Genomic DNA, 21,376 nt, shown 5'->3' with positions numbered 1-21,376 from the left:
GGCGAAACAGGAATCGAATTATGGTCAATACTTGGGCTTTCCGCTAATCCCTCGGGTTATCCGGTGCACGGGGGTACGTCGCGTAAGTTTGTTAGTTCGTTCGTTAGCTTCATTTTCTTTGATTCGTTCCAAGATAGATAAATGTGTCTTTGGTACCGAATGCTGCCAATAGGGATGCGAATTATTGTACGATATTTGTACTGATCGATGTAATCGTTGCGTGGGAGATAGATGTTGCGTTATGTATGTTTTGTTCTACGTTTGTAAAGATTCATGTAAGTGCTGCGTTGGAGATATGTGTTTCGCAGTTATGGTACGAAACAACTATTTCTTTACGCAGGCCCATGGTCAAGTAGAGTCAGAACTCGACATTCTGCCAATGGGTTGAATGTCGAGATGGATGTATAAAGTTAAATAACCCATGGGCGGGTCTCTTGCGTTGTCACCTCCACGTGGTGAGACCTGGTAATTGGCATCGTTTTCCAAAAAATTAATCCGTTGATTAATCTTTGGAAAACGATACCAAGCTAAGAACTACGCAGCAGCCCAGTTTGGATCTCCAAATGCCGCCAAAAGAATTTTGGATGATCCAGACTGGGCTGCATCGTAGGTCACCGTTGGACACCGTTGGACGACGTTGGACACCGTTGGACACCGTTGGACAACGTTGGACACCGTTGGACACCGCGGGACACCGGGGGACACCGGGGGACACCGCGGAATGCGTGCTTTTTAGCCTTAATTAATCGCAAGATAGATATCTATGTTAAGTGCATTGTGAGCTCATTCTGTACAACGATACTTATCCATCTTGGAACGAAAAATTGTACCCGCGATTTGTCGGTTTGCGATCGCTCAGTTGTTTCAAACTGTCCCGTGACGTACTCGCTCGTGCGTATTCCGGGTACGTGCGGGTCAACGTGCACTGAACAACTCTTTGGATTCGTAAGGCGGCCCAAGCACACCTCAGTCTTGGTGACTGCTCGACCACTGTTCGACGTTCGCACCGGATTGCGGGAGTTGTCGTCGCGCCACTGATGCTTGCGAATCTGTTGGGGATTCAGTCGTGGATCTGCACTCCTGTCCGATTGGTACTTCGGTACTCGGGCAGGGACCTGTAATTTCACGTCCTCCGTAATCCTGTTCGGGCCCGCGGGGGTGGGCCCCACTGTTCAGTCGAAGATCATGCCTTCGTAATCCTGTTCAGCGGCCCCTCCACAGGGGTGGGCCCCACTGTTCAGTTGAGGCCTCTGCCTTCGTAATCCTGTTCAGCGGCCCCTCCCCGGGTTCCACATGTTCAGTTGGAGTGTGTTAAGTTGCCGGCCTATGTGCTGGATCCACGGCTGGATCACCAGCGGATCACTGGCATCATCGGTCAGCGCCATCGACCGTGACTCGTATAAGTTTCGAACGGCGAAACAGGAATCGAATTATGGTCAATACTTGGGCTTTCCGCTAATCCCTCGGGTTATCCGGTGCACGGGGGTACGTCGCGTAAGTTTGTTAGTTCGTTCGTTAGCTTCATTTTCTTTGATTCGTTCCAAGATAGATAAATGTGTCTTTGGTACCGAATGCTGCCAATAGGGATGCGAATTATTGTACGATATTTGTACTGATCGATGTAATCGTTGCGTGGGAGATAGATGTTGCGTTATGTATGTTTTGTTCTACGTTTGTAAAGATTCATGTAAGTGCTGCGTTGGAGATATGTGTTTCGCAGTTATGGTACGAAACAACTATTTCTTTACGCAGGCCCATGGTCAAGTAGAGTCAGAACTCGACATTCTGCCAATGGGTTGAATGTCGAGATGGATGTATAGAGTTAAATAACCCATGGGCGGGTCTCTTGCGTAGTCACCTCCACGTGGTGAGACCTGGTAATTGGCATCGTTTTCCAAAAAATTAATCCGTTGATTAATCTTTGGAAAACGATACCAAGCTAAGAACTACGCAGCAGCCCAGTTTGGATCTCCAAATGCCGCCAAAAGAATTTTGGATGATCCAGACTGGGCTGCATCGTAGGTCACCGTTGGACACCGTTGGACGACGTTGGACACCGTTGGACACCGTTGGACAACGTTGGACACCGTTGGACACCGCGGGACACCGGGGGACACCGGGGGACACCGCGGAATGCGTGCTTTTTAGCCTTAATTAATCGTAAGATAGATATCTATGTTAAGTGCATTGTGAGCTCATTCTGTACAACGATACTTATCCATCTTGGAACGAAAAATTGTACCCGCGATTTGTCGGTTTGCGATCGCTCAGTTGTTTCAAACTGTCCCGTGACGTACTCGCTCGTGCGTATTCCGGGTACGTGCGGGTCAACGTGCACTGAACAACTCTTTGGATTCGTAAGGCGGCCCAAGCACACCTCAGTCTTGGTGACTGCTCGACCACTGTTCGACGTTCGCACCGGATTGCGGGAGTTGTCGTCGCGCCACTGATGCTTGCGAATCTGTTGGGGATTCAGTCGTGGATCTGCACTCCTGTCCGATTGGTACTTCGGTACTCGGGCAGGGACCTGTAATTTCACGTCCTCCGTAATCCTGTTCGGGCCCGCGGGGGTGGGCCCCACTGTTCAGTCGAAGATCATGCCTTCGTAATCCTGTTCAGCGGCCCCTCCACAGGGGTGGGCCCCACTGTTCAGTTGAGGCCTCTGCCTTCGTAATCCTGTTCAGCGGCCCCTCCCCGGGTTCCACATGTTCAGTTGGAGTGTGTTAAGTTGCCGGCCTATGTGCTGGATCCACGGCTGGATCACCAGCGGATCACTGGCATCATCGGTCAGCGCCATCGACCGCGACTCGTATAAGTTTCGAACGGCGAAACAGGAATCGAATTATGGTCAATACTTGGGCTTTCCGCTAATCCCTCGGGTTATCCGGTGCACGGGGGTACGTCGCGTAAGTTTGTTAGTTCGTTCGTTAGCTTCATTTTCTTTGATTCGTTCCAAGATAGATAAATGTGTCTTTGGTACCGAATGCTGCCAATAGGGATGCGAATTATTGTACGATATTTGTACTGATCGATGTAATCCTTGCGTGGGAGATAGATTTTGCGTTATGTATGTTTTGTTCTACGTTTGTAAAGATTCATGTAAGTGCTGCGTTGGAGATATGTGTTTCGCAGTTATGGTACGAAACAACTATTTCTTTACGCAGGCCCATGGTCAAGTAGAGTCAGAACTCGACATTCTGCCAATGGGTTGAATGTCGAGATGGATGTATAAAGTTAAATAACCCATGGGCGGGTCTCTTGCGTAGTCACCTCCACGTGGTGAGACCTGGTAATTGGCATCGTTTTCCAAAAAATTAATCCGTTGATTAATCTTTGGAAAACGATACCAAGCTAAGAACTACGCAGCAGCCCAGTTTGGATCTCCAAATGCCGCCAAAAGAATTTTGGATGATCCAGACTGGGCTGCATCGTAGGTCATCGTTGGACACCGTTGGACGACGTTGGACACCGTTGGACACCGTTGGACAACGTTGGACACCGTTGGACACCGCGGGACACCGGGGGACACCGGGGGACACCGCGGAATGCGTGCTTTTTAGCCTTAATTAATCGCAAGATAGATATCTATGTTAAGTGCATTGTGAGCTCATTCTGTACAACGATACTTATCCATCTTGGAACGAAAAATTGTACCCGCGATTTGTCGGTTTGCGATCGCTCAGTTGTTTCAAACTGTCCCGTGACGTACTCGCTCGTGCGTATTCCGGGTACGTGCGGGTCAACGTGCACTGAACAACTCTTTGGATTCGTAAGGCGGCCCAAGCACACCTCAGTCTTGGTGACTGCTCGACCACTGTTCGACGTTCGCACCGGATTGCGGGAGTTGTCGTCGCGCCACTGATGCTTGCGAATCTGTTGGGGATTCAGTCGTGGATCTGCACTCCTGTCCGATTGGTACTTCGGTACTCGGGCAGGGACCTGTAATTTCACGTCCTCCGTAATCCTGTTCGGGCCCGCGGGGGTGGGCCCCACTGTTCAGTCGAAGATCATGCCTTCGTAATCCTGTTCAGCGGCCCCTCCACAGGGGTGGGCCCCACTGTTCAGTTGAGGCCTCTGCCTTCGTAATCCTGTTCAGCGGCCCCTCCCCGGGTTCCACATGTTCAGTTGGAGTGTGTTAAGTTGCCGGCCTATGTGCTGGATCCACGGCTGGATCACCAGCGGATCACTGGCATCATCGGTCAGCGCCATCGACCGCGACTCGTATAAGTTTCGAACGGCGAAACAGGAATCGAATTATGGTCAATACTTGGGCTTTCCGCTAATCCCTCGGGTTATCCGGTGCACGGGGGTACGTCGCGTAAGTTTGTTAGTTCGTTCGTTAGCTTCATTTTCTTTGATTCGTTCCAAGATAGATAAATGTGTCTTTGGTACCGAATGCTGCCAATAGGGATGCGAATTATTGTACGATATTTGTACTGATCGATGTAATCGTTGCGTGGGAGATAGATGTTGCGTTATGTATGTTTTGTTCTACGTTTGTAAAGATTCATGTAAGTGCTGCGTTGGAGATATGTGTTTCGCAGTTATGGTACGAAACAACTATTTCTTTACGCAGGCCCATGGTCAAGTAGAGTCAGAACTCGACATTCTGCCAATGGGTTGAATGTCGAGATGGATGTATAAAGTTAAATAACCCATGGGCGGGTCTCTTGCGTAGTCACCTCCACGTGGTGAGACCTGGTAATTGGCATCGTTTTCCAAAAAATTAATCCGTTGATTAATCTTTGGAAAACGATACCAAGCTAAGAACTACGCAGCAGCCCAGTTTGGATCTCCAAATGCCGCCAAAAGAATTTTGGATGATCCAGACTGGGCTGCATCGTAGGTCACCGTTGGACACCGTTGGACGACGTTGGACACCGTTGGACACCGTTGGACAACGTTGGACACCGTTGGACACCGCGGGACACCGGGGGACACCGGGGGACACCGCGGAATGCGTGCTTTTTAGCCTTAATTAATCGTAAGATAGATATCTATGTTAAGTGCATTGTGAGCTCATTCTGTACAACGATACTTATCCATCTTGGAACGAAAAATTGTACCCGCGATTTGTCGGTTTGCGATCGCTCAGTTGTTTCAAACTGTCCCGTGACGTACTCGCTCGTGCGTATTCCGGGTACGTGCGGGTCAACGTGCACTGAACAACTCTTTGGATTCGTAAGGCGGCCCAAGCACACCTCAGTCTTGGTGACTGCTCGACCACTGTTCGACGTTCGCACCGGATTGCGGGAGTTGTCGTCGCGCCACTGATGCTTGCGAATCTGTTGGGGATTCAGTCGTGGATCTGCACTCCTGTCCGATTGGTACTTCGGTACTCGGGCAGGGACCTGTAATTTCACGTCCTCCGTAATCCTGTTCGGGCCCGCGGGGGTGGGCCCCACTGTTCAGTCGAAGATCATGCCTTCGTAATCCTGTTCAGCGGCCCCTCCACAGGGGTGGGCCCCACTGTTCAGTTGAGGCCTCTGCCTTCGTAATCCTGTTCAGCGGCCCCTCCCCGGGTTCCACATGTTCAGTTGGAGTGTGTTAAGTTGCCGGCCTATGTGCTGGATCCACGGCTGGATCACCAGCGGATCACTGGCATCATCGGTCAGCGCCATCGACCGCGACTCGTATAAGTTTCGAACGGCGAAACAGGAATCGAATTATGGTCAATACTTGGGCTTTCCGCTAATCCCTCGGGTTATCCGGTGCACGGGGGTACGTCGCGTAAGTTTGTTAGTTCGTTCGTTAGCTTCATTTTCTTTGATTCGTTCCAAGATAGATAAATGTGTCTTTGGTACCGAATGCTGCCAATAGGGATGCGAATTATTGTACGATATTTGTACTGATCGATGTAATCGTTGCGTGGGAGATAGATTTTGCGTTATGTATGTTTTGTTCTACGTTTGTAAAGATTCATGTAAGTGCTGCGTTGGAGATATGTGTTTCGCAGTTATGGTACGAAACAACTATTTCTTTACGCAGGCCCATGGTCAAGTAGAGTCAGAACTCGACATTCTGCCAATGGGTTGAATGTCGAGATGGATGTATAAAGTTAAATAACCCATGGGCGGGTCTCTTGCGTAGTCACCTCCACGTGGTGAGACCTGGTAATTGGCATCGTTTTCCAAAAAATTAATCCGTTGATTAATCTTTGGAAAACGATACCAAGCTAAGAACTACGCAGCAGCCCAGTTTGGATCTCCAAATGCCGCCAAAAGAATTTTGGATGATCCAGACTGGGCTGCATCGTAGGTCACCGTTGGACACCGTTGGACGACGTTGGACACCGTTGGACACCGTTGGACAACGTTGGACACCGTTGGACACCGCGGGACACCGGGGGACACCGGGGGACACCGCGGAATGCGTGCTTTTTAGCCTTAATTAATCGCAAGATAGATATCTATGTTAAGTGCATTGTGAGCTCATTCTGTACAACGATACTTATCCATCTTGGAACGAAAAATTGTACCCGCGATTTGTCGGTTTGCGATCGCTCAGTTGTTTCAAACTGTCCCGTGACGTACTCGCTCGTGCGTATTCCGGGTACGTGCGGGTCAACGTGCACTGAACAACTCTTTGGATTCGTAAGGCGGCCCAAGCACACCTCAGTCTTGGTGACTGCTCGACCACTGTTCGACGTTCGCACCGGATTGCGGGAGTTGTCGTCGCGCCACTGATGCTTGCGAATCTGTTGGGGATTCAGTCGTGGATCTGCACTCCTGTCCGATTGGTACTTCGGTACTCGGGCAGGGACCTGTAATTTCACGTCCTCCGTAATCCTGTTCGGGCCCGCGGGGGTGGGCCCCACTGTTCAGTCGAAGATCATGCCTTCGTAATCCTGTTCAGCGGCCCCTCCACAGGGGTGGGCCCCACTGTTCAGTTGAGGCCTCTGCCTTCGTAATCCTGTTCAGCGGCCCCTCCCCGGGTTCCACATGTTCAGTTGGAGTGTGTTAAGTTGCCGGCCTATGTGCTGGATCCACGGCTGGATCACCAGCGGATCACTGGCATCATCGGTCAGCGCCATCGACCGCGACTCGTATAAGTTTCGAACGGCGAAACAGGAATCGAATTATGGTCAATACTTGGGCTTTCCGCTAATCCCTCGGGTTATCCGGTGCACGGGGGTACGTCGCGTAAGTTTGTTAGTTCGTTCGTTAGCTTCATTTTCTTTGATTCGTTCCAAGATAGATAAATGTGTCTTTGGTACCGAATGCTGCCAATAGGGATGCGAATTATTGTACGATATTTGTACTGATCGATGTAATCGTTGCGTGGGAGATAGATGTTGCGTTATGTATGTTTTGTTCTACGTTTGTAAAGATTCATGTAAGTGCTGCGTTGGAGATATGTGTTTCGCAGTTATGGTACGAAACAACTATTTCTTTACGCAGGCCCATGGTCAAGTAGAGTCAGAACTCGACATTCTGCCAATGGGTTGAATGTCGAGATGGATGTATAAAGTTAAATAACCCATGGGCGGGTCTCTTGCGTAGTCACCTCCACGTGGTGAGACCTGGTAATTGGCATCGTTTTCCAAAAAATTAATCCGTTGATTAATCTTTGGAAAACGATACCAAGCTAAGAACTACGCAGCAGCCCAGTTTGGATCTCCAAATGCCGCCAAAAGAATTTTGGATGATCCAGACTGGGCTGCATCGTAGGTCACCGTTGGACACCGTTGGACGACGTTGGACACCGTTGGACACCGTTGGACAACGTTGGACACCGTTGGACACCGCGGGACACCGGGGGACACCGGGGGACACCGCGGAATGCGTGCTTTTTAGCCTTAATTAATCGTAAGATAGATATCTATGTTAAGTGCATTGTGAGCTCATTCTGTACAACGATACTTATCCATCTTGGAACGAAAAATTGTACCCGCGATTTGTCGGTTTGCGATCGCTCAGTTGTTTCAAACTGTCCCGTGACGTACTCGCTCGTGCGTATTCCGGGTACGTGCGGGTCAACGTGCACTGAACAACTCTTTGGATTCGTAAGGCGGCCCAAGCACACCTCAGTCTTGGTGACTGCTCGACCACTGTTCGACGTTCGCACCGGATTGCGGGAGTTGTCGTCGCGCCACTGATGCTTGCGAATCTGTTGGGGATTCAGTCGTGGATCTGCACTCCTGTCCGATTGGTACTTCGGTACTCGGGCAGGGACCTGTAATTTCACGTCCTCCGTAATCCTGTTCGGGCCCGCGGGGGTGGGCCCCACTGTTCAGTCGAAGATCATGCCTTCGTAATCCTGTTCAGCGGCCCCTCCACAGGGGTGGGCCCCACTGTTCAGTTGAGGCCTCTGCCTTCGTAATCCTGTTCAGCGGCCCCTCCCCGGGTTCCACATGTTCAGTTGGAGTGTGTTAAGTTGCCGGCCTATGTGCTGGATCCACGGCTGGATCACCAGCGGATCACTGGCATCATCGGTCAGCGCCATCGACCGCGACTCGTATAAGTTTCGAACGGCGAAACAGGAATCGAATTATGGTCAATACTTGGGCTTTCCGCTAATCCCTCGGGTTATCCGGTGCACGGGGGTACGTCGCGTAAGTTTGTTAGTTCGTTCGTTAGCTTCATTTTCTTTGATTCGTTCCAAGATAGATAAATGTGTCTTTGGTACCGAATGCTGCCAATAGGGATGCGAATTATTGTACGATATTTGTACTGATCGATGTAATCGTTGCGTGGGAGATAGATGTTGCGTTATGTATGTTTTGTTCTACGTTTGTAAAGATTCATGTAAGTGCTGCGTTGGAGATATGTGTTTCGCAGTTATGGTACGAAACAACTATTTCTTTACGCAGGCCCATGGTCAAGTAGAGTCAGAACTCGACATTCTGCCAATGGGTTGAATGTCGAGATGGATGTATAAAGTTAAATAACCCATGGGCGGGTCTCTTGCGTAGTCACCTCCACGTGGTGAGACCTGGTAATTGGCATCGTTTTCCAAAAAATTAATCCGTTGATTAATCTTTGGAAAACGATACCAAGCTAAGAACTACGCAGCAGCCCAGTTTGGATCTCCAAATGCCGCCAAAAGAATTTTGGATGATCCAGACTGGGCTGCATCGTAGGTCATCGTTGGACACCGTTGGACGACGTTGGACACCGTTGGACACCGTTGGACAACGTTGGACACCGTTGGACACCGCGGGACACCGGGGGACACCGGGGGACACCGCGGAATGCGTGCTTTTTAGCCTTAATTAATCGCAAGATAGATATCTATGTTAAGTGCATTGTGAGCTCATTCTGTACAACGATACTTATCCATCTTGGAACGAAAAATTGTACCCGCGATTTGTCGGTTTGCGATCGCTCAGTTGTTTCAAACTGTCCCGTGACGTACTCGCTCGTGCGTATTCCGGGTACGTGCGGGTCAACGTGCACTGAACAACTCTTTGGATTCGTAAGGCGGCCCAAGCACACCTCAGTCTTGGTGACTGCTCGACCACTGTTCGACGTTCGCACCGGATTGCGGGAGTTGTCGTCGCGCCACTGATGCTTGCGAATCTGTTGGGGATTCAGTCGTGGATCTGCACTCCTGTCCGATTGGTACTTCGGTACTCGGGCAGGGACCTGTAATTTCACGTCCTCCGTAATCCTGTTCGGGCCCGCGGGGGTGGGCCCCACTGTTCAGTCGAAGATCATGCCTTCGTAATCCTGTTCAGCGGCCCCTCCACAGGGGTGGGCCCCACTGTTCAGTTGAGGCCTCTGCCTTCGTAATCCTGTTCAGCGGCCCCTCCCCGGGTTCCACATGTTCAGTTGGAGTGTGTTAAGTTGCCGGCCTATGTGCTGGATCCACGGCTGGATCACCAGCGGATCACTGGCATCATCGGTCAGCGCCATCGACCGCGACTCGTATAAGTTTCGAACGGCGAAACAGGAATCGAATTATGGTCAATACTTGGGCTTTCCGCTAATCCCTCGGGTTATCCGGTGCACGGGGGTACGTCGCGTAAGTTTGTTAGTTCGTTCGTTAGCTTCATTTTCTTTGATTCGTTCCAAGATAGATAAATGTGTCTTTGGTACCGAATGCTGCCAATAGGGATGCGAATTATTGTACGATATTTGTACTGATCGATGTAATCGTTGCGTGGGAGATAGATGTTGCGTTATGTATGTTTTGTTCTACGTTTGTAAAGATTCATGTAAGTGCTGCGTTGGAGATATGTGTTTCGCAGTTATGGTACGAAACAACTATTTCTTTACGCAGGCCCATGGTCAAGTAGAGTCAGAACTCGACATTCTGCCAATGGGTTGAATGTCGAGATGGATGTATAAAGTAAAATAACCCATGGGCGGGTCTCTTGCGTAGTCACCTCCTCGTGGTGAGACCTGGTAATTGACATCGTTTTCCAAAAAATTAATCCGTTGATTAATCTTTGGAAAACGATACCAAGCTAAGAACTACGCAGCAGCCCAGTTTGGATCTCCAAATGCCGCCAAAAGAATTTTGGATGATCCAGACTGGGCTGCATCGTAGGTCACCGTTGGACACCGTTGGACGACGTTGGACACCGTTGGACACCGTTGGACAACGTTGGACACCGTTGGACACCGCGGGACACCGGGGGACACCGGGGGACACCGCGGAATGCGTGCTTTTTAGCCTTAATTAATCGTAAGATAGATATCTATGTTAAGTGCATTGTGAGCTCATTCTGTACAACGATACTTATCCATCTTGGAACGAAAAATTGTACCCGCGATTTGTCGGTTTGCGATCGCTCAGTTGTTTCAAACTGTCCCGTGACGTACTCGCTCGTGCGTATTCCGGGTACGTGCGGGTCAACGTGCACTGAACAACTCTTTGGATTCGTAAGGTGGCCCAAGCACACCTCAGTCTTGGTGACTGCTCGACCACTGTTCGACGTTCGCACCGGATTGCGGGAGTTGTCGTCGCGCCACTGATGCTTGCGAATCTGTTGGGGATTCAGTCGTGGATCTGCACTCCTGTCCGATTGGTACTTCGGTACTCGGGCAGGGACCTGTAATTTCACGTCCTCCGTAATCCTGTTCGGGCCCGCGGGGGTGGGCCCCACTGTTCAGTCGAAGATCATGCCTTCGTAATCCTGTTCAGCGGCCCCTCCACAGGGGTGGGCCCCACTGTTCAGTTGAGGCCTCTGCCTTCGTAATCCTGTTCAGCGGCCCCTCCCCGGGTTCCACATGTTCAGTTGGAGTGTGTTAAGTTGCCGGCCTATGTGCTGGATCCACGGCTGGATCACCAGCGGATCACTGGCATCATCGGTCAGCGCCATCGACCGCGACTCGTATAAGTTTCGAACGGCGAAACAGGAATCGAATTATGGTCAATACTTGGGCTTTCCGCTAATCCCTCGGGTTATCCGGTGCACGGGGGTACGTCGCGTAAGTTTGTTAGTTCGTTCGTTAGCTTCATTTTCTTTGATTCGTTCCAAGATAGTTAAATGTGTCTTTGGTACCGAATGCTGCCAATAGGGATGCGAATTATTGTACGATATTTGTACTGATCGATGTAATCGTTGCGTGGGAGATAGATGTTGCGTTATGTATGTTTTGTTCTACGTTTGTAAAGATTCATGTAAGTGCTGCGTTGGAGATATGTGTTTCGCAGTTATGGTACGAAACAACTATTTCTTTACGCAGGCCCATGGTCAAGTAGAGTGAGAACTCGACATTCTGCCAATGGGTTGAATGTCGAGATGGATGTATAAAGTTAAATAACCCATGGGCGGGTCTCTTGCGTAGTCACCTCCACGTGGTGAGACCTGGTAATTGGCATCGTTTTCCAAAAAATTAATCCGTTGATTAATCTTTGGAAAACGATACCAAGCTAAGAACTACGCAGCAGCCCAGTTTGGATCTCCAAATGCCGCCAAAAGAATTTTGGATGATCCAGACTGGGCTGCATCGTAGGTCACCGTTGGACACCGTTGGACGACGTTGGACACCGTTGGACACCGTTGGACAACGTTGGACACCGTTGGACACCGCGGGACACCGGGGGACACCGGGGGACACCGCGGAATGCGTGCTTTTTAGCCTTAATTAATCGTAAGATAGATATCTATGTTAAGTGCATTGTGAGCTCATTCTGTACAACGATACTTATCCATCTTGGAACGAAAAATTGTACCCGCGATTTGTCGGTTTGCGATCGCTCAGTTGTTTCAAACTGTCCCGTGACGTACTCGCTCGTGCGTATTCCGGGTACGTGCGGGTCAACGTGCACTGAACAACTCTTTGGATTCGTAAGGTGGCCCAAGCACACCTCAGTCTTGGTGACTGCTCGACCACTGTTCGACGTTCGCACCGGATTGCGGGAGTTGTCGTCGCGCCACTGATGCTTGCGAATCTGTTGGGGATTCAGTCGTGGATCTGCACTCCTGTCCGATTGGTACTTCGGTACTCGGGCAGGGACCTGTAATTTCACGTCCTCCGTAATCCTGTTCGGGCCCGCGGGGGTGGGCCCCACTGTTCAGTCGAAGATCATGCCTTCGTAATCCTGTTCAGCGGCCCCTCCACAGGGGTGGGCCCCACTGTTCAGTTGAGGCCTCTGCCTTCGTAATCCTGTTCAGCGGCCCCTCCCCGGGTTCCACATGTTCAGTTGGAGTGTGTTAAGTTGCCGGCCTATGTGCTGGATCCACGGCTGGATCACCAGCGGATCACTGGCATCATCGGTCAGCGCCATCGACCGCGACTCGTATAAGTTTCGAACGGCGAAACAGGAATCGAATTATGGTCAATACTTGGGCTTTCCGCTAATCCCTCGGGTTATCCGGTGCACGGGGGTACGTCGCGTAAGTTTGTTAGTTCGTTCGTTAGCTTCATTTTCTTTGATTCGTTCCAAGATAGATAAATGTGTCTTTGGTACCGAATGCTGCCAATAGGGATGCGAATTATTGTACGATATTTGTACTGATCGATGTAATCGTTGCGTGGGAGATAGATGTTGCGTTATGTATGTTTTGTTCTACGTTTGTAAAGATTCATGTAAGTGCTGCGTTGGAGATATGTGTTTCGCAGTTATGGTACGAAACAACTATTTCTTTACGCAGGCCCATGGTCAAGTAGAGTCAGAACTCGACATTCTGCCAATGGGTTGAATGTCGAGATGGATGTATAAAGTTAAATAACCCATGGGCGGGTCTCTTGCGTAGTCACCTCCACGTGGTGAGACCTGGTAATTGGCATCGTTTTCCAAAAAATTAATCCGTTGATTAATCTTTGGAAAACGATACCAAGCTAAGAACTACGCAGCAGCCCAGTTTGGATCTCCAAATGCCGCCAAAAGAATTTTGGATGATCCAGACTGGGCTGCATCGTAGGTCACCGTTGGACACCGTTGGACGACGTTGGACACCGTTGGACACCGTTGGACAACGTTGGACACCGTTGGACACCGCGGGACACCGGGGGACACCGGGGGACACCGCGGAATGCGTGCTTTTTAGCCTTAATTAATCGTAAGATAGATATCTATGTTAAGTGCATTGTGAGCTCATTCTGTACAACGATACTTATCCATCTTGGAACGAAAAATTGTACCCGCGATTTGTCGGTTTGCGATCGCTCAGTTGTTTCAAACTGTCCCGTGACGTACTCGCTCGTGCGTATTCCGGGTACGTGCGGGTCAACGTGCACTGAACAACTCTTTGGATTCGTAAGGCGGCCCAAGCACACCTCAGTCTTGGTGACTGCTCGACCACTGTTCGACGTTCGCACCGGATTGCGGGAGTTGTCGTCGCGCCACTGATGCTTGCGAATCTGTTGGGGATTCAGTCGTGGATCTGCACTCCTGTCCGATTGGTACTTCGGTACTCGGGCAGGGACCTGTAATTTCACGTCCTCCGTAATCCTGTTCGGGCCCGCGGGGGTGGGCCCCACTGTTCAGTCGAAGATCATGCCTTCGTAATCCTGTTCAGCGGCCCCTCCACAGGGGTGGGCCCCACTGTTCAGTTGAGGCCTCTGCCTTCGTAATCCTGTTCAGCGGCCCCTCCCCGGGTTCCACATGTTCAGTTGGAGTGTGTTAAGTTGCCGGCCTATGTGCTGGATCCACGGCTGGATCACCAGCGGATCACTGGCATCATCGGTCAGCGCCATCGACCGCGACTCGTATAAGTTTCGAACGGCGAAACAGGAATCGAATTATGGTCAATACTTGGGCTTTCCGCTAATCCCTCGGGTTATCCGGTGCACGGGGGTACGTCGCGTAAGTTTGTTAGTTCGTTCGTTAGCTTCATTTTCTTTGATTCGTTCCAAGATAGATAAATGTGTCTTTGGTACCGAATGCTGCCAATAGGGATGCGAATTATTGTACGATATTTGTACTGATCGATGTAATCGTTGCGTGGGAGATAGATGTTGCGTTATGTATGTTTTGTTCTACGTTTGTAAAGATTCATGTAAGTGCTGCGTTGGAGATATGTGTTTCGCAGTTATGGTACGAAACAACTATTTCTTTACGCAGGCCCATGGTCAAGTAGAGTCAGAACTCGACATTCTGCCAATGGGTTGAATGTCGAGATGGATGTATAAAGTTAAATAACCCATGGGCGGGTCTCTTGCGTAGTCACCTCCACGTGGTGAGACCTGGTAATTGGCATCGTTTTCCAAAAAATTAATCCGTTGATTAATCTTTGGAAAACGATACCAAGCTAAGAACTACGCAGCAGCCCAGTTTGGATCTCCAAATGCCGCCAAAAGAATTTTGGATGATCCAGACTGGGCTGCATCGTAGGTCACCGTTGGACACCGTTGGACGACGTTGGACACCGTTGGACACCGTTGGACAACGTTGGACACCGTTGGACACCGCGGGACACCGGGGGACACCGGGGGACACCGCGGAATGCGTGCTTTTTAGCCTTAATTAATCGTAAGATAGATATCTATGTTAAGTGCATTGTGAGCTCATTCTGTACAACGATACTTATCCATCTTGGAACGAAAAATTGTACCCGCGATTTGTCGGTTTGCGATCGCTCAGTTGTTTCAAACTGTCCCGTGACGTACTCGCTCGTGCGTATTCCGGGTACGTGCGGGTCAACGTGCACTGAACAACTCTTTGGATTCGTAAGGCGGCCCAAGCACACCTCAGTCTTGGTGACTGCTCGACCACTGTTCGACGTTCGCACCGGATTGCGGGAGTTGTCGTCGCGCCACTGATGCTTGCGAATCTGTTGGGGATTCAGTCGTGGATCTGCACTCCTGTCCGATTGGTACTTCGGTACTCGGGCAGGGACCTGTAATTTCACGTCCTCCGTAATCCTGTTCGGGCCCGCGGGGGTGGGCCCCACTGTTCAGTCGAAGATCATGCCTTCGTAATCCTGTTCAGCGGCCCCTCCACAGGGGTGGGCCCCACTGTTCAGTTGAGGCCTCTGCCTTCGTAATCCTGTTCAGCGGCCCCTCCCCGGGTTCCACATGTTCAGTTGGAGTGTGTTAAGTTGCCGGCCTATGTGCTGGATCCACGGCTGGATCACCAGCGGATCACTGGCATCATCGGTCAGCGCCATCGACCGCGACTCGTATAAGTTTCGAACGGCGAAACAGGAATCGAATTATGGTCAATACTTGGGCTTTCCGCTAATCCCTCGGGTTATCCGGTGCACGGGGGTACGTCGCGTAAGTTTGTTAGTTCGTTCGTTAGCTTCATTTTCTTTGATTCGTTCCAAGATAGATAAATGTGTCTTTGGTACCGAATGCTGCCAATAGGGATGCGAATTATTGTACGATATTTGTACTGATCGATGTAATCGTTGCGTGGGAGATAGATGTTGCGTTATGTATGTTTTGTTCTACGTTTGTAAAGATTCATGTAAGTGCTGCGTTGGAGATATGTGTTTCGCAGTTATGGTACGAAACAACTATTTCTTTACGCAGGCCCATGGTCAAGTAGAGTCAGAACTCGACATTCTGCCAATGGGTTGAATGTCGAGATGGATGTATAAAGTTAAATAACCCATGGGCGGGTCTCTTGCGTAGTCACCTCCTCGTGGTGAGACCTGGTAATTGACATCGTTTTCCAAAGATTAATCAACTGATTAATATTTTTTTTTTTTTTTTTTTGGAAGACGATACCAAGCTAAGAACTACGCTAATACCTAGTTAGTTATTGAATGGCGAGGGTTTGCGAGGAATCGCGAGGAACTTATTCTTTTTTAAAGCCTAATTGTTAATTTTAAATCTTAGATTAAAGCCTTAATTTTAAATCTTAGTTTTATGTTGGACTGTTAATTTGAAACATTATAGTTAGGCTTTTATTCTAAGTCGCATGATTTGTTTAATGTCTTTGTTTTAGTATATTTATGAAGATCGAGTACGAAATACTATTCTTTGTTAGGACTATAATATATCTTGTCTTACATTTTACTTCTTTGTTAGGACTATAATATATCTTGTCTTACATTTTACTTATAATTTTATACAAGACCTCAATTTCAATTCAAATAATCCTATACTTTATCGATGACGTCGTATGTAACATGAAAATGGTTTATGGGATCGAGTGACATCCAAATGGTAGGACTCGGAAAATCATTGAATGTTACACATATTCCTGTACCTCGTTCGAGATACCGGAGCGCTTTTTATACTATGTCAACCATCTTCGACTTATCCCATTCTTGATCCCCCTTTATTAAATCGGAAATCAAGCACGTAATATATATAATTTCGATTCGTGAACGTTTTACAAACAAGTAATAAGACAATATATTGTCAAAAAGCATACTGTACAGACAACATATATTTTGACATAAACTTCAGAGAACTAAATCACAATACATAATGTTTTATCGAATCAACAACAAATTAAGGATCTGTACCTGTTACAACCTAACGAATATTCTAACTAAGAGGTATCATCGAGGTCTTACGGACTGCAGATTCTTGAGAATAGATACACTATTTTCGCGAAATTTACGTTAAACTTCAACGGCTGCGTTCTCGGTGTATTTGTTTCGACGAGTGAGCCGTGTCTTTCCTCGAGCATCGGCCTGGATTTTGTGGATTGGAGGGAACGTGATGGCAAACGGATCGAGGTATTTCAAAGTGGAAAAGGACGAGCAGAGTCAGACACATCTACCTGGCATCTGCAGGAACGAAAACTGGCATGCGTCGTCTGGTAAACGGTCGGCCATGTTTCTAAGAATAAAGGAAAGGACGGGAACAAAGGATCGGCGACAGCGGATCGACAGAAAGATGTAGTACCTTGGATAGGACATAAAAATTATATCCAGACGTCAGGACGCTCGTTTCTTACGTAGGCATACGGATACGAGAAGACAGCGGCGGTATCTGGAGCGCAAACGAATTCCAGAATTCCACGAATAAATACGTCGAGCATCGGTGCTGGGTTGTAGACGAAACTCGAGACTCCCTCTTCAAGGTATTTCCCTCGAAAACCACGGTCCATCCGGTAGCCCAGTGGTTTGCAAACTTTATGAAGTCGTGCATGGAAACTTGACGTAACTATCCGGTTCGACTATACAAACTCGGAGGTCGCTAACGCTTGCTATCATTCCTATGGTTCGCCACGATTAGTTCTCGCCTGAAAAATAACGCGTCGACTTCACTGCAATTTATTACAAGAAAATTTCCTTGAACTTTTATTCAGTTTGCCAAATTGCTCGAATATTCCGTTCAAAGAAAAATGGACTTCTCGATAAAGGAGTGTTATTTAGAAAGATTTGTTACAATTGAATAACAAATGATCTTTACAGAAGCGATCATTAAGAATATTTCGTTTATTTTAATGAAAACTACATAGTTTTACGCTCTGGCACGATCTGTTTGAAACTGTCGAAAAAATTACAAAACAGGAAACAGTAGGGATATCTAAACATAACGCAAGGAAACGGCGAACCTATACTTCGACGAAATGCAGCAAACCAAGTTTTCCACATTTTGTAAATCACACTTTGGACATCGGTCTAATACGTTCTCTCTCTCTCTCTCTCTCTCTCTCTCTCTCTCTCTCTCTCTCTCTTTTATGTTTACAACGCACGTATAAGCTCGGACGAACCGCTCGATGATCACCGCTTAAAGCAGAGAGCACCGGCTCAAAATGCAGTCACGTCGGCGAACGAGCCGGTCGTGTTAGTATTTACTCAGCTGTCTTCGGTAATCGTTCCGACTATGAAATAATCAAACCGAGGATACAGGCCGGCAGAAGAGCAGATACGTGCGTGGGATTTATTATCGAACGAGCCTGCATGCCGTTAGATCGACGCACGTTGGAAATCTACGCAATCCATCATGCGAGGAAAAAAGGGCGTTTACCGAACGCTTACTTTAGATGGAAATGAGCGTGGATTATTGGCAAACGCGACGAAGATGCTTTTCTGTTGTCTTATAATAACCACGCTACGTTCAGGTAGAATTAATAGCGTCAGGACTCTGTAACGTAAAAAGAGCTGGAATGGTCAATGGTTAAATGTGCTAATTTTAGATTCCTACGCATTTATGGGAAATTTAAAAGTATTCAAATTCACGGATTGCATATAATATACAAAAATACATAAAATATTCAAAGTATAATATTCGTTATAATACTTAGTGGGTAAAAGAAATGCGAATTTGTATAAATATCCGCGATCTAGCGATAATAAATTTATCTCTTCGATAAGGTAAAAATGATACAGTACATGTGCATTATGCTGTTAAGGATTAACGCTGTTAATCGTAATTTTGGTTAAACATACTAGTGTCTAGCTTGTACTACCACAGTGGCATATGTGTATCGATCAATCGATATAATTACGACATAACAATTTAATTACGTGGTGTAAGAAGTGGAGAGATACTGTGCCTCGTGATATTGAATCAAAAAACGAAATTGCTAATAAAAGTGTTTGTGAGTGAATGTTTAAATCGTCACAAGAGTTCCTTCCATATACATATCTGGAATAGTTCATCATATTTATACTTGCCTGATTTAAATTTTATCAAAAATTTGCGTAAGAAGATCGGATATGATACATTAGAGAAATGACAGCAGTTACAAATGAAACGTATTATATTAACGTCTGTGAATTTAATTGAAATTTCATAAATAAAATATAGGGTTACTCTATACATTTTGTATTTGTACATTTCCAAACGTGCATTATGATCCAATCCGAAATTCGATATCAAACAAAAGTTCAATGTGCGTATCTTTAAAACAATACAGGATGTCAAATTAACACGTTAGTATATTTTCGGTTTTACGTTTTTCCATTGCGCGCGTTGCGCATCGTTGTTAACCCGATTCGTAATTTAATATTTGATTCGCAGAAATCAAATTCGCGAGCGAAATTAATTATAAATTGAAACCTTAAAAGATTAAACGAAACTTCTAGACAATGGAAAAGATTATCCTATATTTTACAAATAAATATTGTGATTCTTCGCTACTTCAAGGTAAAATTATTAAATTAATAGAATTAATTATTTTAGTTACTAAAGATAACTAAAGTTTTTGTTATATTGTCTTCAATTTCTTCCGCGACTTCCACCCGTTTCATTATTAATCGACACATGTAATTTTATAACACTTCAAATATGAATTAGTTCAATATTTCAACATATATAATTCAAATATGATTCGATTAAAACTAAAATCACACGACTGCACAATCGCAGAGATATTTCTATGTAATCTATTAGTGTGGAATCTACCGCTTACAAATAATAAATCAGTTTGCACATCGTCTTTCGTCAACCCAATAATATGCATGCAACCAGCACTCTCACACCATGCCATCAACAGCAACCTTTGGAGTGTTCTTCTCATCAAACGACTATTGTTTAGTGGTGAAAGAAATTTCATTCGCATGCTTCGGCCGTTTGCACGACTTCCGAAGCCTACATCCGTTCTCTTTGCTGCATTCTCGTCAGGAAATGGCAAAAAAGAAACCCTAGCTGGGTAGCAACTAGGCGCGTGACAAGTTGTCGGGCAAAAATCGAATGCGGACACGAGCGTTGAAAAATAGCGAAACTTGATCGTGAGTGAAACCACGGAAACACACGGGTCACCAGAGGTGTACGGAAAATCGAGGTTGAAGAGTACGAAGATATATATTCGTGCGTGGCGAAAGAGGAATTAAAAGATACAAAATTAACGGACAACGCGGACAATTGCAGGAAGCTGGACGGGGCTTTCCGCTTTTCGGCGAAAGCGGAGGCCGGTTGTTTTGCTGATTGCAGTCGGTCAAGTGAATACACGCTGGCCGTGCCGTAAATAATCGCGTAAAAGCCAAAAAATTGTGGGCTCAGGTTCGTCGCGGCCAAACGTCAGGAAACAAAGTATAACGAAGACTGAACAAAACGAAAAACAATCGACGTTACATCGATATCGTGCAACTATGGATTTGTATATCTTGTACGAATGCGTGTTTTCGAATCAATCTAAAATCAAATAATAATACATTTTTCCTAGAAATTAATTAATATACTTTTGAAAATATAAGGTACAAATACCTTATAATATGGTGGAAAGCAATTATCAAATAGCCGTGGAAGTTTTTAATTAATTATATAAGTAAGCATAGCGTACGGATTTATCTTGTTGTACGATTTTGTACGGGCTTCTTTTATTCGCGAATTAAATCGTGTGGATTATTCCATTCGCAAGATTATGAAGCCTATGTTCACAGTGGAACACAATCCTAACGTGAACGTTGTTAGTCAAATTAATCTTAAGGGGCCTGCATACGATCAATAATATTGTCAATATTTGTCGGCTCGGGTTAGGTTTGGTTAGTATATACGCTTCATATTGAAATGTTGAGATTGAAGATTGGCGAATATTTGGATGGTATAAGCATTATGTGGTTGAAGCTCAATATTTGAAATCTTTCTGAAAAATACTTAACAATAGAAAGGATTTAATATATGGTACAGGAAAGGATATATATATAGGATGTCAGCTCGATCATTGATCGTATCACTGGCGTTGTATTGGTATCCTGTCGTTAATAAAAATCGATTAATAATACATATATGTATTATTACATACGCATGTATTTGCATATATTTACGAATAATCGTGTACCATATTTTATTCATTCGTCATCAAAAACAACAAATTTATTGCGTTTCTTTAGTTGCTTAGAACAAAGAACCCCTTATTATCCTTTCATCGCCGTAATCCTTTTATCGCAAGTAATGGATTATCATTATCTATAATATATTAACATCCCGTCTCAGTAGTAATTCTATTTTATTCGGAAACGTGTCATAAACTTGCCAATGAAAACCCTCGCGTATTCTGTTCCGTCGGATGGAACAGTGTGCGAAGGGAGAAGGATACGTACCACGGATACGTAATATCTTGTCTTCCAGATATGAAAAGAAATACTGAAAAGCTCCTATTACGCAACTGGAGATTGTCTAGCACATAT

General features: G+C 46.7%; 1 long non-coding RNA gene across 19 annotated transcripts in view; it reads left to right on the top strand.

Annotated features, from left to right (window-relative positions):
• Positions 1-21,376, top strand: part of LOC126924473 (uncharacterized) — a 105,837-nt gene that overhangs the window by 12,283 nt on the left and 72,178 nt on the right. Inside the window, exon 1 of one of the 19 annotated variants that reach the window (XR_007713549.1) lies at positions 446-455. The exons of 9 other annotated variants lie outside the window; for them this stretch is intronic. This is a non-coding gene — a long non-coding RNA (uncharacterized LOC126924473). Of the gene's footprint in view, positions 1-445; positions 456-1,857; positions 1,868-3,269; positions 3,280-4,681; positions 4,692-6,093; positions 6,104-7,505; positions 7,516-8,917; positions 8,928-11,741; positions 11,752-13,153; positions 13,164-14,565; positions 14,576-21,376 lie in introns of those variants that run through there. 9 more of the 19 variants (XR_007713548.1, XR_007713547.1, XR_007713546.1 and 6 more) reach the window with 9 other exon arrangements.

Source organism: Bombus affinis, chromosome 14, assembly GCF_024516045.1.
Source record: "Bombus affinis isolate iyBomAffi1 chromosome 14, iyBomAffi1.2, whole genome shotgun sequence".
Lineage (NCBI taxonomy): Eukaryota > Metazoa > Arthropoda > Insecta > Hymenoptera > Apidae > Bombus > Bombus affinis.
Note: the sequence above shows the minus strand (reverse complement) of the source record. Positions and strands in the feature narration are given on the sequence as shown.